Source organism: Bombyx mandarina, chromosome 26 (genome assembly GCF_030267445.1).
Source record: "Bombyx mandarina strain Sakado chromosome 26, ASM3026744v2".
In the NCBI taxonomy this organism is placed as follows: Eukaryota; Metazoa; Arthropoda; class Insecta; order Lepidoptera; family Bombycidae; genus Bombyx; species Bombyx mandarina.
This window is the reverse complement of record NC_143232.1, coordinates 592,989-611,999: the sequence shown is the minus strand read 5'-3', so window position 1 is coordinate 611,999 and position 19,011 is coordinate 592,989. Positions and strand designations below refer to the sequence as shown.

Sequence of the window (19,011 nt, the reverse complement as noted above, 5' to 3'; positions counted from 1 at the left end):
ACGTGTCGTGGACTAATGGGTAAGTCTGGTCTGGTGTACTCGCTAAAATGATGCGATTTCCATGAGGTTAATATGTAGGAAAGATACCAATTGCTCGAAATAAGTATGGATTTAGCATGTGCTCAACGAACTTCACCAGCACCATGCTGCTTATTCTCGTAGCGGAATAGGCGTTGCAGTTTGAAGAGTAAGACAATCTTTGCTCAACACTCTCAATAGAATAGGCCTTAAGAATATATTCACGCCAACAACAGCCTTACGACTGGTTATTACATACATAGGTCCTAGTTTATATATCTTCAATTTTTCGAAATATCGTAACTACATTCCTACAGTAGCCCGTGAGTGTCTATTCAACGTTGATCAGAGTTACTATATAACAAAGTGGAACCTTATAAAATCTCTTTGATACGTGGCCAAAATTGGGACTTAAGAGCGCTGCGGGTGATGTACCACCTCCTAACAGTAGGGGTGATCTTCGTTCCGGTAGCAGATAGTGCGGCGATAATAAGGCGATGAAGGGTCATCTCTATTCTCTAAGGCACTTTGTCAATAAGGGCGATAATAAAGTAGTAGCCAATTCTTCACCATGACATCGGAACGGGTAAACAGATAAAACGTCCACTAGCCAAGCAATAGGCATAGCTTCTATGAAAACAATCATGTTTACAACGTCTCTGTAAGTATTAATAATTGAATTGGCAGTTTTATTGTACTTCAAACAAAAGTGGTAATGAAAAATGTGTTTATTGTTCTGTTTTTTTATGTTCCTCAAATTGGTCATTGTGTAGGCGACTCTAGTTTTATGACGATTCAGTTTGATTTTGTTCGAAATAAAATCCGTGGCGTCAATCGCGGAGCGCGGTTGATGTTTTTGCGTCTGATTTTCTTCGATTATTCATGCCTGTCTTAAGAAGAAGTTAATTAATTAATTTGTTTGCTGTATCCGAAATGAGACAGTGCTGTGTATACACATCAATGGACAAGTATTTTATTAGTAATTAAAGCTTTGGAAACGCCTGCGAATTCATACTTGAATATATACTTTTTTAGTATTGATTTTATTAAGTCATCATTTCATCATCATCATTATCCTGCCCTCCTCCCAGTCACCTGGGGTCGGCGCAACATGTTTTCTCCTTCCATACTCTTCTATCATATACTATTTCTTCGCTCACTCCCTTCTTACCCATATCGTCTTTCACGCAATCCATCCATTTCTTCTTAGGTCTACCTCTTCCTCTATGTTCTTCCACATTCATAGCTAACATTCTCTTACCAACCTTATTTTCATTTCGTCTCATCACATGTCCATACCATCCCAAACGCGCACTTCTCAGCTTCTATGTCACAGGTGCCACTTTCAGACTTCCTCTAACATATTCATTTCTTTCTTTCTTTCATTCATTCATTCATTCATTCATTTTGATTTATTATTTATTGATTTTGAGTTTATTGATTTTATTAAGTATCTGTTCAAAACGAATTACACGTTATAATAATTTCTTCCATAATAAAATCGGAAATGAAATAATCCTTTTAATGTACTTTTTGAATCCTAAGAAAACGTTAACACAAAACTGTTTCCGTTAATAAAAATAAACTTCACTTTATATATTTGTACGCTAAACGTAAATAATACCAAACCGTGAACCGCTTATTGTAGAACTAGGTTCAGCTTTTTTAAGCACTTCGTCCCTGAAGTATGGCAAAATAGTGCCACCAACATACGGTAGGTGGCGCGCGTGATCAGCTCCAGCAAATCGTACTTACTTTACTGGTGGTAGGACCTCTTGTGAGTCCGCACGGGTAGGTACCACCACTCTGCCTATTTCTGCCGTGAAGCAGTAATGCGTTTCGGTTTGAAGGGTGGGGCAGCCGTCGTAACTCTACTGAGACCTTAGAACTTATATCTCAAGGTGTGCGGCGCATTTACGTTGTAGATGTCTATGGGCTCCAGTAACCACTTAACACCAGGTGGGCTGTGAGCTCGTCCACCCAACAAAAAGAAAAAAAACCAACGCACGGTAGGTGGCGCGTGTGATCAGCTCCAGCAAATCGTACTTACATTTAGTGAAAAAAAAACCAAGGACTTGTCCCATAAAATTGAAACTGCATGGTCACAATACTGTACGGTCGAGCAACACCTACCGTTTGCAGGGAACACAAATTTAGACAATTGAATGCTGGATCGTCGCTAATCTCTTCATCTCTATTATCTGTTCGACTACGAGAATACACACGTAAGGGATACTTGTGTTTTATTGACTGGTTATCTTTGTTCTTAGTGAGAGTTTTTTAACGTTCTCGATATCGTAAAAGTTAAGTCGAATCTATATATTAATACGTGAAGCAAAAACTTTGTAGCCCTTTTTACGAAAATTGCGCGGACGGAGGAGTATGAAATTTTCCACACTTCTAGAGAATATAGAGAAGAAGTGCACAATGCTAATATTTTTTTCAAATAATGCATAAAAGATACATTCAATCAATAAAGAAAACATTACACACACTACATACCGTGTATTTGACGCACACACGAATGCATACTATTTACTGTCAAACTTTTGTTCTTGACGTCTGTTGTCAAATTGAGATTAAATATTGTTTGTCTTTGTTAATATTTTTTATAGTGTAGTCTTGGCGAAATTTGTGATTATAGAAGTATAAAATACAATCACAATAGTGTACAAACTTACAATTCTAATTAATTATAGTCGAATTTCGACTACTGCGGGACTTCTAGTTAATATATAAATAACGAAATGAAGAATACCATAAAATGAAGAAACTATTTTATTTGAATTGGTTAAGTTATTGCCACTGGAAAAAGTAATTTTAGTTGATTTTGAGATAATTAATATTTGAAGTTAATCAGTTCGACAAATGTTTTTTGTTAATGAGCGGGTAAATTTGTTTATTTGTTTTGGCTGAAACAAGATGAAACTTATTTTATATAACACAGACTTTTTAGCGTACTTCTTGAATGTCAAAATATTAAATGTCTACTCTGTCACCGATTCCCAAAAGACCCGGAGAAACGAACTCAGTGGGCTTGTCCTTTTTTTATATTATTCAATTATTTTTTTCTTGTTTGAGCTATTTCTCACGTAAGCAAAGTTCAAGGGCTCAGCCAAGCACTTGCCTATATTATTACTGCTTCTATATTAATCTTACAAATGGCGGTAGGGACTCACTACTAGTGAGTCCTTAGTACTACACGTTGCTGTGAAGCAGTAATGCGTTTCGGTTTCAAGGGTAGGGTAGCCGTTGTACTGTAAAACTGAGACTTAGAACCCACCTTTCAAGGTAGGTGGTGCCATTTACGTTGTATCCGTTGTATACTTAACATTAGTTGAGCCGTGATTTCATCACCCAGCGAAGTACTAAAAAACGTTTCGATGCTAGTTAATCACGTATAAATTTCAAAGAATCATCAATTTCGTCGTGGCCTAAAGGATAAGACGTACGGTTCATTCGTGTTGAGCGATGCACCGGTGTTCGAATCCCGCAGGCGGGTACCAATTTTCCTAATGAAATACGTACTCAACAAATAATCACGATTGACTTCCACGGTGAAGGAATAAGATCGTGTAATAAAAATCAATTAAAAATAGCTAATATTTTTAGAGTGTTTTCAATAAAATTAATAAATTAATCTTGATTCCAGATTCTAGATAATTAATAAAATCTAGGAAAACAATTGGAACGAAATGGAAATGTAGACATAGAGCAAGTTCAGTCAAAAGCTGTTTCGAGCTTATTTAAAAAAAACCTTGCACACATTTGTAAGTTTTGAACAAGAACATTGCTGTTGTCACATAGGGCATACGAAGACAGTTCTATTTGAAGCAAAACGATGGCGTAAGAAGTGAATTGTGATAGCGAAGTCTACCTTAATTAGCGTAATAATTAAATTGAGTTTTCATTAGAATTTCCGTGATAATTTGTATTTAATCTAAGCCCCAATTCGTAATAACATTATCATCTTACACATCAGTACAGTAAGAAATAACGAATTTATTATTCCGAATTCTTCGGAAGTCTAACTTCGGACATTTCATATTTCGAACAGCAGCGAAGTCGTTACGGTGCGACGGTATTATTACCGGCATTGGAATTTGCAATAATGCGGAAGAGAAGTGAATCGTTATTGCGTGACAGCGGCAACAGTCTTCTGAACATCATATCGAGCAAGATCGAACGAGTTCCAGTTAATAGTCTTTGCAGCAAGCGCTTATGAAAAACTCTCAAAAAAAGATTATGTAATTTTCTAAGTTACTAATATAGATTATAAGTGATGCTGGTTTTATTGGTGGTAGGACATCTTGTGAGTCCACACGGGTAGGTACCACCGCCCTGCCTATTTCTGCCGTGAAGCAGTAATGCGTTTCGGTTTGAAGGGTGGGGCAGCTGTTGTAACTACACTGAGACCTTAGAACTTATATTTCAAGGTGGGTGACGCATTTACGTTATAGATGTCTACGGGCTCCAGTAACCATTTAACACCAGGTGGGCTGTGAGCTCGTCCACCCATCTAAGCAATAAAAAAATAAATACTAACAAAATGTACGGTTTTTACTGATATAAATATTTATAATTATTATTTGTATTAAAGACAGAATTGACCCTTTTGCGTATTCCGCCAACGTAAGAGAAAACATGCAAAAGACTTACAATAAACCGTAGCGTGTTTTTTTTTATATAGTATTTCAGTCGGTTCTATACGGATAAGTTCATTACCTGAACGGAATGTGGGGATTCAATGATTTAGGCGCGATTACCTTGTACGCAGGGTTACCTAATAAAAAAAAGTGAACGGTAATCTTGGAACAATTTTCACTAATTTTAATAAAAATATATATTAATGACTAGGAACAAATTACGCATGGTCATCCTGCCCCAATTTAGGGTTCTCTGTGGTATGGGCACCAAAGACTGACATGCATACTTATATACGTAAATAAATAGGTAGGTACTTGTAGGTTGTATGATACTAAGTTCTCTAATGCTGACATCTGACTTGTAGCATATAGAAAAGCTATTTTGGAATATTTATAAGGTGATTTAGTCCGATAAGTAGGTATTATTAAGTTATTTGAGCATTATTAATTATTATTAAGTGTAAGTTGATGCACATAATAATATGTGCGTAATGTGAAAAAAAAAACCTTAACTCTTAATATTCTCAGTGGTTTTAAGACTTATTATATGGTTAGTACGTATAGATACCAAAGTCCTCTTCGCGTCGTTTTCCTCATTATTGAGGGTGGTGACTCCCCCGCTACATCAGTTTTTCCCGTACGGTTTCGCTCCATCTGCTACGATCCTTAGCTTCATGAAGGGCATTGTGGAAGTTGATGTTTAGAGAAGATCGTATTTGGTCCGACCATCTCGTGGGACTGCGTCCTCTGGGACGTTTGCCATCTACCTTTCCTGTCACCAACAGCCGCTTTAGATTGTGACCCTCTTTACGAGCAATATGTCCGAAGAATTCCAGCATCCTACGAAGGCATATAGTGGAAAGTCTAGTTTTGATATGAAGCTCTCTCAGAATAGACACGTGTGTATAAAGTTTGATAATGATCCTTTTTAATGAATTTTTTTTTGGATCAGACGGAAAAGTAGTTTCGAATTTGACTCGCCAAATACAAACAAACGCGATTAGCATGTTATCTTTCGAAGGATAAGCGGCTAGAACGTCAGATTACGGATACTTATTTAATGTCAAAAAAAAAAAAACGAAAAATATTCGAATGATTTAATGAAACTCTAAAACAAGAACCCCGAATATTCGATTAATCGTGAGGAATCGACGCGCGGCAACATTACATCAAAGCGAATTTTACGGTTTGATTAAATCGAATACTCGGGAAAATTTCACTTTGGCCGAACGATTTTCGTCGATTCATTGTCCGAGAATGATTGGCCGAGGCTTTTAAAGGTTTTCTTCTGGATTGATAATAAATTGTTAGGGTTAATCTGTGTAGTCCATTTGCAGAAGCATAAATTTTCCAGAACGATCGGTTCGCATTGTTGTCTGCGCGGAAAGGGCCGCGTGAAGACAAGTCAATAAAAAAAGACAATAATAATTCTTATTGGAATCTATCAGCTTCGGAGATAAGTGCTCGAGGTTTTCTTATGATCTCACGCTGTCTTAAATGGTTCGAAGGGTCTTAATGTTCGCTCCAAATCGTTATGTGATAAGTAGGAACAAAAATACGGTCGAGAAACGCGGCGATATAATGTAGATCAAAATGTTTTATTTGGGCATGTGAAATGAGGGCATTTCTCGGAGAAAAACTGGTCGATTTCATTATGGGTAGGTGCTTCCCTCTATGCAGCGCCATCTTTTGAATTATTATGATACTGTTACGCCGGTAAGAGTAACGCTATCTATCGCCGAATAGTCGAACGAATATCGAAGGATCTAGTAGCATCTAGTGCGCTCGAGAAGTACAACGCCATCTATTGTCAGAGAGCGGAAAAACAATACTCGACTTGTGTGGAATATTCTAATTAATTCTAGGGATGTGGTATCGGCTATAAAAGCGTTGCAGAGATGGCACGCAGTCAGTCAATTATCGGAATTACTCGAAGCGAAACAGCAAACGGATCACTTGAAGCGAAGTGGAAGAAGTGAATTGAGAATTTTAAAGTGTTCTCTGTGTGTGTTCCAAGTGATAAATACAGTTTGAAGTTGTACTTTGGTGGAACATTTATTTATCTCGAACTCCAGCGCGTAACAATACTGACCTTAATGAATTAATCCAATTTTATCTTGTCTTTCGATTCTGTTCAAAACTATCCGTGCGTTAATATATAAAAACATTCTCTATAGCAATTCGTGCGAGCTAAATTTTATGCTAAAAAACTAACATAACTCCACTCTAAATATTGTTAATAGTACACCGCGACTCACCTGCTGTATCTATTTCAGTATTTTTTTAGATAAAACGCTTCATGTTTGGCGATAAGACCGCATATTGTACAATCATACGTGCTGTTGACTGTTTTTGAATGTTAATTATATCCAGGGCTGGTTTCAGAGCAGCGATACTTTAAGACAAATATTTTTTTGTATGGAAACTAGCGACATCTTGTAGCGTATGTCACTAAACTTATATTTTGTTAAAGTTAAGGCATTTAATTATTATACAACTAAACACAGAAAAAATAATCATAGAAGTCTTTATTTGTTATAGTCAAAGTGATTAAATTTTATCAATTGTCATTAAATGTATCTATATAATAGGTATAATGTTACTGCCATCTACAGGAGCAATGAGAAACTAATCGAAGCGAAGCCATCTAGTGGCCGACGCCCATAAACACTTTGTGTAGTGCTTGAGTTGCTTATCTATAACTAATTTAGGTGTTTTATCTATAATTGTATCGTATAGACATAGTCCACTGAGTTTCTCGCCGGATCTTCTCAGTGGGTCGCGATTCCGATCCAGTGATAGATTCGGCGAAGCACTGTTCCTGCTAAGGCTAGTGTTAGTAAATTTACTTCAGGTTGAGCCCGTGAACTCACCTACCCATCAGGGCTTAGCTAAAATAGCCCCCTAGGCTACCAGCGAATAAGAAAAGTTAATTGTGTTTTGGTGTGTAATAAATTATATTCTCTCTCCCTCCCTCTTTCTGTCTCTGTCTCTCTCTAATTTATACACTAATGAGTCGACTATTATCAAAGCCGGCAATGTGACTTTTGGACAATTATTGGTAAATCAGAAAAACGAATTATTGACTTTGTATTCCATGGGCAGTCACAAAACTCTTCTGAACGACATCTTAGATAAATAACAGGTTAAGTATTAACCTTTATTTAATGCAGGTTTTGAACCGTATTCTTTGAAGGAGACGATTATATTCAAATCAATCTGTATTGACATATCAATAACATTTTTTTGTCCAAATGCACAGATTGCCACCTTTGATAATAGACGACTCTAATGTAGTAATAATAAGGTAGCAAGAAAACAAATGTGTAATTTGTAGTAATAATCTACTTATTCAGAAAGTTTTCGAATGATACTTCTTTATAAATACGTAATAAAGACGTTGATTTACCGATTTGTTGTTATTTTCGTGTTCCGCGGAAACAATCATTAATGTAATGGACAAAGAATGTATTATTGTACGAAGCCTTGCCTTCATTTTCGGCGCTCAACAATACGTTTTATTGAAACTGTTCGTTTGAATACAGACGACCTAGTTCAGAGCCTAAACCTCATATCATTATGGTAAAGGCGGACTGTTATTTCAACTGCGCGAAAGAAATTCGTGCTCTATACAAAGAGCTGTTCTGAGCGACCGTGACAATCTTGACTTACGAAAACGCTTTTGAAGCTTTCAAGAAAGTTTCTCTCAAAGTGATGAACGCGAATTTTTTTTTTTTTTTAATGTCCTTGTAGGCAGACGACCATACGGCCCACCTGACGGTGAGTGGTTACCGTCGCCCATGGACTTCAGCAATGCCAGGGGCAGAGCCAAGCCGCTGCCTACCAATGCGAATCTATGTCTTCTGAATCGTTCCCTTACTGTTGAGGGTCGTGACTCGGTAACAACCATATTCGATCTCGGCATGGCAAATTCAAAGCCGTCGTCACTCGTAGCATGTCTGGTTGGATCCCCGGGTCTACTCTAGGTGCTCTTTAAACACTGGTCACGGTCCTCGTCAAACTTGTTGTTCGTTCGACAAGTGAGCTAACCCATAGACACAGTTTCTCATAATCATAATAAATGTCTTCCGTTAATCATCGTCAATAATACCATAAAATTCTGGAGTTTCAGTGTCGCCGATTGAAATGTCAAACAAACTTAAAATTCCATACAAAATGGACATGACATTCGAAAGTGCTGAGGGTATTTGTGACTAGGGTTGCCACCTTTTTTTTGCAGATAAACTACATTGGTTATTATAGGTAGGAAAAAAAAGTATATCGTATTAAAATAAAGTACAATTTATTTTTATTACATACTAGCTGATCCGGCAGACTTCGTAGTGCCTCAATCGATAAATAAAAGACCTAAACTTTTGTATAAAATAAACTTAAAAAAAACAAAAGGAATCCGTCCGACAGGAAAAACAAAATTGTTATTTTTATTTAATTCCGAGCATTTTCATATTTATCGACCTTTTAAACCTTCTCTGGACTTCCACAAATAATTCAAGACCAAAATTAGCCAAATCGGTCCATCCGCTCTCGAGTTTTAGCGAGACTAACTATATAGATTATTATGTTTAAATACGTATATTAATTGAACAAATTAAACAAGAAATTGTGACAATTAATGACAGTGACATTGTTGACATTTGAGGTTAAGTTGCGTTCAGAAATGTTTGTTAAAAAACGAGTGCTTAGGCGATGTAGCGTTGACGAGTGGCAACATTGATTCAGCAATCGATGTATTTCGCTTAACGAAAAAATACATATGACTTTCAAAATCCCAAAGTAACCGAATCATGCGAAATAAAGTATTTTCGTGTACTTTGTTATTCACATAAAGTATAGAGTACAATTAATTACCTTAAAAACGTACAATACTTTATTATAAAGCACGGGTGGCAACCCTATTTGTGACGGTCAGTAGTTATATGTCCGGCAGAGTCTCTGGGTGGAAACAAACGATTTTACAAGTCATTGGCAACCTCAACGCTATGTCTCAAGGTGCACGGCCGCATTCACGTTGTCACCAACATAAATCTACAATTCGTCGCGTTTTACGGAGAGTTCAACCCATAGACCCAGCTCATTGATTTTCTCGCTGGTTCTTCTCAATGGGTCGCGACTCCGATCCGGTGGTAGATTCTGCGAAGCATTGCTCTTGCTAGGGCTATTGTAGCAAATTCTCTCAGGTTGAGCCCGTGAGCCCCCGTCCACGCGTAGCCGGAATAGTCCCTTCAGCTACCAGTAAAAAAGAGGAGAAAAAAGCAACAATTAAACAACAACATACCTCCATTGGATGCGTTATGCCGCTTGGTGAATATATACAGTTGGTTGGATATCTGATTGATCCAATATATTGGGCCGTGACTGCTATTTGAATGTGAATTTCCGGCTATTTCACTACCAATTTCCCTGCTACCATCAGCCGTTTCAGGTTATTGAGTCTTCTTGTGGCAAAGTCACTCCCATAAATTGTTAGCGAGCCGCGAACTAATAACTAAAATACATTAAACAATATTCTCCTCCTTATCCCACTAGGTGGGGTCGGCACAGCTAATTTTTCTCTTCCATTCTCTTGTATCATACGTCATCTCAACACTCACTCCTCTCTCTCTCTCTCATATCGTCATTCACACACTCCATCCATGTCTTCTTCGGTCGACCTCTTCCCCCTCTACCTTGCACTACCATTTCCATACATCTCCTAGTCACATGCATCTTCTCTCTACGCATCACATGTCCGTACCACGCTAAACGTCCGCTCCTTAATTTGTTGAAGCAATACTTAGAACACGTGTTAAAATAATTTTTACGGTTTAGCTCTCGCGTTTTTAAATGTCGTACACGATATTCAAATGTCGAAAACGAGTGACGCTTTAGTAGTCCGCGACCACAAAAACTGTAAAATATTCCAAACGTCGCCAATAACAAAACGAAATTAAAAAAAAAAAAAACTAGAATAGTTTTAATTATGTCTAAGTGTTGGACGGCTACATTTGAGGGGACTGGGTTCTGTAGGTGACGAGGGGCTATTTAAAAACACACTGCTTCATTATAATTATATTGCAGATAGTTTGAACACTGTTACACCATTATAAAATTATTATCTTTATATTTTTTATAAAACTCTTACATGTTTCTTTGACCGTGTCTAGATGAGAAGCATAGATTATACACAATATATTTGAGAATGAGAAGTGCTGACTTTTTCTTACGATAATACAATCATCTGTTTTTTAAACATTTAAAATAATTCTAATATTCGATATCTGTAATCATGTGTCAAGTGTTGCCTGCCATTACATTTAATTTTATATTCAAACTCCAACACTAAGACTCATGAAAACCGAAGGGGATATTGTAGATAAAAATTGTTTTATTTTCAACAAGACCCTTGTACGTGAAAATATATTTAAGTACAAAAAGACAAACAACCGTTTCATGTTATTGGCGATAAAAAGTTTTCATATTAAGGCACGATTCGCTTGCTGCAAAACATCATTACATGTAATAATGCTATTTGTATAAATAGACGAGGACGAGACGAGATAGTCACAAAGGACAAAAGGAAATAAAGCGGGCGTATTGTGTGGACTTAGCACTAGTGATTGTTGTGTTGTAAATGCTCAAATTGGCAACAAAATGGTGTGGCGGAGGATTCTGCGAATACCGTGGACTGCCATGAGAACAAACGAGTCCATTCTAAGGCAGCTAGACATCCGAAAAAGGCTCTCTTCCATCTGCCGGGAACGTGTTATGACCTTCTTCGGACACATCATGCGGTCTCCCAGACATGAATTAGAGAAGCTCATAATTACGGGTCGAATAGAAGGCAAGCGCGCCGTGTGCAGAACACCAGCCAGATGGTCAGATCTGGCAAGAGAAGCACTCGGTGGTAGTCTGTACCATGCAGTCCATGCCACCCATGATCGAGCACATTGGAAGTACGTCGCATGTGGTCGCGATCCTCAGTAGTGAGGGAACGATATAGAAGAAGAAATGCTCAAAACGAAATCAAACAGAAATCGTCTTTTCGTATTAAAAGTGTACAATTTCCAAAAATATTCGAAATTGAGTTAATATGCGGAATCATTTGGTATCACCAGTATTTTTCTCATAAATATTGTCAACTGTCATTTTTGTGTTTTTTTAGTTTACCTATGTTTTGACTATTATTAACAAAATTAATACATAAAACTGGTAAAAAATATATGTTGCAAAGATGATTAATATTAAAAATATCACATGTCAAACCTTTAAAACACTATCCTGTAAAATATTTTGTAGGTTTAGCGATTTCGGCTGGTCGTAGGACCGTCGAGGCGATTCGCCCAGTCCTTGTGGATTGGGTGAATCGTGACAGAGGACGCCTCACTTTCCGGCTCACGCAGGTTCTCACTGGGCATGGTTGCTTCGGTGAGTTCCTGCACCGGATCAGAGCCGAGCCGACGGCAGAGTGCCACCATTGTGATTGCGACTTGGACACGGCAGAGCATACGCTCGTCGCCTGCCCCGCATGGGAGGGGTGGCGCCGTGTCCTCGTCGCAAAAATAGGAAACGACTTGTCGTTGCCGAGTGTTGTGGCATCGATGCTCGGCGACGACGAGTCGTGGAAGGCGATGCTCGACTTCTGCGAGTGCACCATCTCGCAGAAGGAGGCGGCGGGGCGCGTTAGAGACGCGCAAGCCCGCCGCCGTCGAGCGGGGGCCAGGGAGGCGGATATCGCCCAAGCCCTGGCCCTCTAAGTGTTTCGGGTCCCCCTCATATGTCGGTCTGGGGACCGGCGAGGGGGACCTAAGAAGACGTCGTGCAAGCTGCTCTGCACGCGTTTTACGCAAGAGCATCCGGGTGATGGAAGGCCGGCTATCCTCGACCCACGCTGGTTCTGACCCAGCGGGGTATTCCGTAGGATAGCTCACTCTAACCGGCGCCATCTAGGCGGGCTCCGGATAGCCTGCCGACCGAGAGGGCTGGTGGTCGTGGCGCCGACGACCGCCAGTCCGGCGTCCCGAGGGGGAGGGTGATGGGAGAGATGTGCTCCGCACTAAACACTTCACTTTCCCCCCTTTGCCTTTTCATGAGTTCTGTCTCATGTGAGGTTTGGACGTTGGTTGTCGAGCGACAGGAGGTTTTAGTCGGTTCGACTCCGACATGCTCCGCCCGCCGTCCCCAGTGGAGGGCGGAAGTCCGGCGATTTCCTCCTGAACAAAAAAAAAAAAAAGGTTTAGCGATTATACAGTTTTAATGCGAGAAGAGGATATGGGCACTGTTCTGAGTCGTCAGCTACGTTTCCCGTAAAACAAACAAAAAACTAAAACAATCACTATCATTTTCGAAATTCAAACAGTTTGTTAAAACAAAAAAAAAAACTTCTGTAAATACCAAATGAAGTTATCTCTAAATAATAAAAGCTAATTTTCGAAGAAATCTGAGGACAGAATAAACAGACTTTAAGTTGTTTCATAAAATTTTGGTTCAGGAACGAATTATTTTGGTCTCGGGTCCCCCACGGGATCTCGGGGTCTCCCAGAGTTTGTTCCGTAATATTTCTGACAGTTTTATTTCTCGAAAGCGCTACGTGATTTATTGTACGTGATTTAGAGACAGTTTGTCTGTTGAAGTTCATATATAGATGAATTTCACCGGCCTGCTTGACAGAGTGAAACAGAATACGTTTTGGAGTAAATACTATACCGCGCAAAATCAAAATATGACTCTAGCGTTAATTCTGAAGAGTATCATATATTTATTACTGGTGGTAGGACCTCTTGAGTCCGCACGGGTAGGTACCACCGCCCTGCCTATTTCTGCCGTGAAGCAGTAATTAAAATTATTTTATAGGTATACTCCGATTCTTATTCAAATCATGTACTTCACAATCTTTTCCAAATAATAGGTCCTGAACCAAAAAACTATCAATTTGTAAGCAATATCGAGATAATTTCGATATAGACATTTCGCTGTCGGACTTCCTTACTAGTCGCGGCGGCGAACGTGAGTACCCGTGGCCTGCAAACTTTGCTGCGCGAATGGTCGCCTCGTCCACCGCTTCGCTGTTCGCACCGCCGATCCCCGTGGCCAGGCCGTAAGCCTTGTTCGCACTAGGCGAGTATTTTAGTCGAGTACCGAGTAATTTAGTGGCTAAACTACTCGCTACTCGCCCGATAAAAATAGAACAAAATGGATTGACTTGACTAAATTATTTACTAACCTACTCGACTAAATTTTTGGTGCTCAGACACATTTAGCTACTAAATTACTCGGTACTCGACTAAAATACTCGCCTAGTCCGAACAAGGCTTTAGGCCACGACGATTAGTCTATTCGCTTACTAAATATTTCACATAAGCAGTGTGTTATCAAAACGACGGCCAAACCGCTATTTCTGATGCCACTTGTTCTGAACCCGAATTGCCATAATGCCTTTATCTAACCTGAAGTATTCACGCATTAAGATTTGATAGACGTTGTGCCAGTTCAGTTGTTACTACCATCTCGTGCGCAAGAAATCTAACAATAACGTGTAATACTTAAAATCTATACTTATACTTATCTATACTTCTACCTAGTCTTGCCATAATACTGAGACAAAGGAAAAAACAAAAATTTATATTGCAAATAACATTTATTACTTTTACAGTGTGTTAGTTTAATATATATATATAAAACAATTTAAAGTATAAAAAGCTTATTCGAAGTGGTCTCCATTGGCTGCAATACAGTTCTTTAAACGTTGAGGCCAGTTATCGATAGAAGCACGCACTCTTTCCATGGGAAAATTTTTCACTGTCAATCGTACGGATTGTTTTAGGGACTCCAAATTATCATGGCGTTTAGAGCAAGCCGTACTCTCTAAAACTGACCATAAATCATAATCCAGCGGATTAAGATCGGGACTAGACGACGGCCAGTCTTCAGCTCTGATGAAGCCCGAAACGTTCGTTTCCAACCAAGACTGCGTAGACCGAGCTTTATGACCTGGCGCCGAGTCTTGCTGGATGGACCATTCTTGATTATTGAACATGGTGTTGTTGAGGGGCTTCACTACCTTCTCAAGAATGGTATCTTGATACAGTTTTGCCGATGTTTTGATACCTTTTTCACAAAAGTATGGTTCAGTCACTCCTTCATAGCTAATATCCCACCAAACCATCACTGAAGTCGGATAGTGCCCACGTTGCACTCTGTCGACTAATTGGGAAACTTTCTTAGAGCTTTGAGCATAAATACGGTCATATTGTTTGTTAAAATGTTGCTCAATTGTAAAAAAATTTCATCCGTAAACAAAAATTTTCTATGACCTCTCTTTGCGTACCGCTTCAGTAGTTGTTTCGATTTTACCACCCTATTCTCTTTTAAATTATCAGTTAAGAAATGACCAGCACGTCTCTTAAAGGCTGCAAGTCCTAAGTCATCTTTTAAAATACGCGACATGGTTCTAGGTGCTATCTTCATCTCCTGAGATAAAATATTTTGCTTTCGGACACGATTTCTTCGAATTCTTTCCCTTACTGCTTTGACCACCTTTTTCGTATGATGATTCATCCGACCGATTTCGGCCATGGCGACCACTTTGACTCCTATCCGTCGATTTGGCGCTCGTGTGCTCGAAGATGGCTTATATAGCCTATCTTTGCGGCAAAACTCCTTGCGCATTGAGGGCACATAAGCACGCCGTTCTCATAATTAATAATATTTTTCGTATGAACACTACGTGGACGGCCAGATCTTTTTCTGTCACAAACAGAGGAGGTCTCATTGCACCTATTAATAGCCCGGTACACAAACATTTTACTAATACCAAGCGTATGGAGAGTTTTAAAAATTGCATTTGGCTCCATACCTACTTTGTGTAATGCAATCACAGCGATTCGGTTCTCTTTATCACCCCACTCCATTTTAATATCGCAAAATATTGTACAATGTATTGGCGCCAAAATGAAAAAACTCAATGAGCAATCATATTAATATGACAGATTCCAAATTCAAATGTAATATTTTGTTTATTTTTAATTGTAACAGTATTTATGGCCAGACTAAGTATACTTCTTTTACGGGTTAATTTCGCATTTTCTATAATAAACGTACCATCATCGTAAAGGTATCAGAAACTATTTTAGCACAATATAGAAACGACGAATAGCATTTGTATCGTTTGCAACCAAGAAAACTGTAAAGTTCTCCAAAATTGTGTAAAAAATCCATGAAATAATAAACGCAAAATTAAACCGTAAAAAATAATTTTAATTGTGTCTACAAATCGCGAATACCGAAGAGAATACGAATAATATTTTTTTTTATTGCTTAGATGAGTGGGCGAGCTCACAGCCCACCTGGTGTTGAGTGGTTACTGGAGCCCATAGACATCTACAACGTAAATGCGCCACCCATCTTGAGATATAAGTTCTAAGGTCTCAATTATAGTAACAACGGCTGCCCCACCCTTCAAACCGAAACGCATTACTGCTTCACGGCAGAAATAGGCAGGGTGGTGGTACCTACCCGTGCGGACTCACAAGAGGTTCTACCACCAGTAATTACGCAAATTATAATTTTGCGGGTTTCATTTTTATTACACGATGTTATTCCTTCACCGTGGAAATCAATCGTGAACATTTGTTGAGTACGTATTTCGTTAGAAAAATTGGTACCCGCCTGCGAGATTCGAACACCGGTGCATCGCTCAACACGAATGAACCGGACGTCTTATCCGTTAGGCCACGACGACTTCTAATTATTTTATTCTATTCCAAGAAAATATTATTTTATTCCAAGAAAACGGGGTTAAACATTTGATTGAAAGGAATTTTTTTAAATAAACAAGTTTCACAATTAATAAACATTCAGCTCGTCGGAAAACTTACTGTAATTACAAAGAAGCCATTTCGATACTCGCTTAATAAAACAATATTTTATATACAAACAATAGACGTTGTAGTTAAAACAAAAACCGTAAATAAACTTCTTGGCATTAATTTGCAATGTTCTTGAATGAATGAAAAGTTTTCGTTATTCTCTTGATCCAATAGTTATTTTAGCATTATCGAAGTTCAAGGATCACGAATATATTTTAAAATTATTGTTTTTTTATCCTATGGGCATGTCTCTATCTTTATTCGATCATTTATATTAATTATGATTACTGATTGGATTTTTAACACAGGATTTTATTCCTTCACCTTGGAGGGTTCTTATGCACATATGTAAAAATGTCACAGAATTTAGATAAAACATCTCAATTTTTATCAATAATCTCACAATTCTTACAAAAAAATTATTGTTTTAAAAATGAATATGTATTTTTTTTCTTCAAGCATTTAATTTATTACTTACAAACTAACGCGACTTATTTGGGAGTTTACCAATAATATAAAAAAACCAATCGACATTAAATGTTCTCAATAAAATCTTTTCCGGTCTCTCCAAGAAAGAACTCCTGGCTTTCATTATGTTGCCTTCACTCTTATTTATACTGTCTACTGATTGTTTATTACTCTTCGAAACTTTTGGATTTTATTGACCGGACACAGTGTAGCTCATGAGTTATTGTCGTCGAAATACAAAAAAAAATCACAATCGCCATTGTGGAACTAAGTTGCATGAAATGTCCTTTTTATCTTCCTTTTTTTTTGTACAAGGAAAAACTTGACAAACAAACCCGGTTCTTATTTTCCGCCCATAAATAGCAGTAAATTTTTCCGATATACAACGTTATTGGGGTCGCGTTGGCTTCGATCGTCTCTTATTTCGCGGCTTCGAAGATCAACAATCAATGTTAAACATGGAGTAACATAATCGTTCGCGAAAACAAAGACAAGTGCATGTAATCACTACATAGTATAAAACAAAGTCGCTTTCTCTGTCCTTACATCTGTCTGTCCCTATGTATGCTTAAATCTTTAAAACTACGCAACCGATTTTGATCCGGTTTTTTTAAATAGTTAGAGTGATTGAAGAGGAAGGTTTATATGTATAATAACATCCATTAAATAGTGGAGAAATTAATAATAAATTACAGTTTCCGAAGCGAAGCGAGGGCGAGTCGCTAGTTAGAGAATAAAATGAAGTCTCGATTTACAGAAATCTGTCTCTCTGTTGTCTGTCACTAAAGAGAAATTAGGTTTATTTATTTATTTTCATTTATAATGTGGTAAATAATGGTTTCGTGAATCATCATTTAGTTATTTCAAATTAAATGTAGACGGTGTTATCTAATTATTGTATATATCTTTTTCTTTAATATTGTGTTGTTAATAGTATACCGCAAAATCTTATCTTTTCCATAGTTTCTGTAAATTAAACCGGCTGTCTATGAGATATCGCTTTTAGCGATAAGACAGGCTATTGTATAAATGTATCTGCTTGTTGTTTTTACTGTTGATTGTATTTTAGTGTGCAATAAGGTATATTCTCTCTCTCTCTCTCTCTCTCTCTCTCTCTCTAAATTCCGTTAGCCATGTATCAATGCTGTGATTGCTAGTTTGTTTGTTACGATTTCACGTATCAACCAATGAAGCGATCGTCATAAAATTTTGCATACGTGTTGTTTACGGTATCCAAAAGTATATTTCTACATCAAGGCGAGTAAAGTCGACGATAAAAGCTATTTTTTGTGCTAATCAACTGATTTTTTTTCGAGCTTTCTTGCTCGGTGATCCAACTGATGGTTTTCTAGACTACAAATAATTATTTGATAAACTTTCGTCTAAATAACGTCTTTAGCAGTTCAGCCGGTATTTCATTTTTATTATAAAAGTTTTAATGATTTAATTAGTCCCCGGATCGCCGGGATTGAAGGCGATTTATATTCAACGCCCCTTTCTCGGCCATTTTCGCTGTGAGCTATTCTAAGTAAACAACTATATGTCGGAGAAACCACAATTATTAACATCATCATCAGAAATCGTAGGGGCGAATGGGTGATCGAGCTAAGAGAAATATTGAGTACACCAATCACGTTTGTTTTCTTAGAACAATTTAGAAATATTTTCTTGACGTTAGCAAATGAAAATGAATGACAGTTCTTAGGACGGAGGCACAGCTCTTCAAGAAGGCTGGTTGGTAAGTGTAATGGCGTCTACGCGCCTCCATCGTCTAGGCTCTGTCGTAGCACGAAGTTAGCCGAGTTCCGACGATACCGCAATAGTGCTGCCATCTCTCGGGAATCGTGCTGCGTTTCGTTTAGCTACCAAACTAATGACCGACTCCGACATAAGATAATCATTTATTCTCGTAGGCACATATATACAGGTATGTTTTCGGCATACAATCCTGTTATTTTTACTTTACAGAAGCTAGATATAAGGTTGGTGGATTTTACGCGTTATCAAGTCACAAA

The 19,011-nt window shown here is 38.1% G+C and overlaps 1 protein-coding gene across 2 annotated transcripts in view; it reads left to right on the top strand.

Annotated features, from left to right (window-relative positions):
- Positions 1–19,011, top strand: part of Ethr (ecdysis triggering hormone receptor) — a 142,582-nt gene that overhangs the window by 23,748 nt on the left and 99,823 nt on the right. The window lies entirely within an intron of this gene.